A 1,254-nucleotide genomic window follows, 5' to 3' on the forward strand; every position below is an offset into this window, starting at 1 on the left:
TTCCTTTCTGAAGCTCTGACCTTCGCCCCGTCTGGCTCGAAGCCTCCATGTTTCAGGAGGAGCTTGGGAACTGCTTCGGAAGGATGCCAAGAGAAGGAATGAAGTATTCTTCCGCTACTGATACACAGAATAGGATCACACAAGATGCCGCTGTGCGGGTGGGGCTGGGGTCCTGGGAACCGCCCTTTCCACTTCCTGTCTTTCCTCCCCCCTCCTCTCTATGCTTTCCCATCATGGACCTCCCATGACGCCCCCTTTCCACCCAAGCCCCCAGGCACGAGGCTGGACACTGGACAGTAGCAAAGGGTGTGATGCATCCACTCTTGTCCTGGACCCAGGAGCTGGTGGGAAGAAAAGAGGGAGGGTGGGGAGAGGGGCATCGCCCCCAATTTTCCCTCTTTGCACTTTGGCACGGGAAAGGGAGAAGTGTTTGGGGCAAGCTGAGGGAGACCCTGGTGGGGGGCAATCATTTGGAGCACAGACTCTCATTCTGCTAATCACGTGGGTCTCTGGGATGAAGCTGCCTCCAGGCTGCCCCCGCCTCCTGGGGCACCGTTCCCTCAGCAACTGTCCCTCTCCAGAGGGGTCGGCCAGGGGCTCTCCGGCTGCAGTGTGGCCTCCTGGGGGAAAGCAATCAGACCTGCCGTGGGTGCAAGGAGACCCGAAGGCAAAGGCCAGGGGTCAGGTGCCACCCAGGGGCCACATGGAGGACAAGGCCATCTCATGACCCGCGGCCAGCGGGAGCCGGGTCAGCAGTGGCAACACAGTAGACTGGCTGCAGCCTGCAGGGATGGAAGGGGTCAGCCGGACACCTGGTGGAAGGTGGACCAGGGGCACCACCCTGCGGCCAGCTGCTACCAGCACATGCCCAAGGACCAGCCTGGGGCCACAGGGTCACACAAGCCACATCCCACCTCCTGTACTAAGATACCGTCTTAGGGGGAGGAGGCTGGGAGGGCGCCCCTTCCCACCCAAATGGGAAACATGCTACCCAACTGTAGAGATGATTTAGATAATTAGCATCAAACAGGCCAGGGCTGAACGCTAACATCTGCCCTCTAGCCGGAACATCCTCCCCAAGCGAAGAAGTTACGTTTCATCTTCCCAGCTGAGTTGCACTGTGAGATCTGGGACATGACATTCAGTGGGGGAGCCTGGCAGGTAGGAAGGGGACCCCGAGAGGGTGAGACGCAAAGCCTGCGGGGCTCCCAACAGCCGGCCAGCCAGGCAGGCGGCGTCCAGGGCGCGGTGCTC

The sequence above is a fragment of the Delphinus delphis genome, chromosome 8, assembly GCF_949987515.2.
Source record: "Delphinus delphis chromosome 8, mDelDel1.2, whole genome shotgun sequence".
NCBI classification, from domain to species: Eukaryota; Metazoa; Chordata; class Mammalia; order Artiodactyla; family Delphinidae; genus Delphinus; species Delphinus delphis.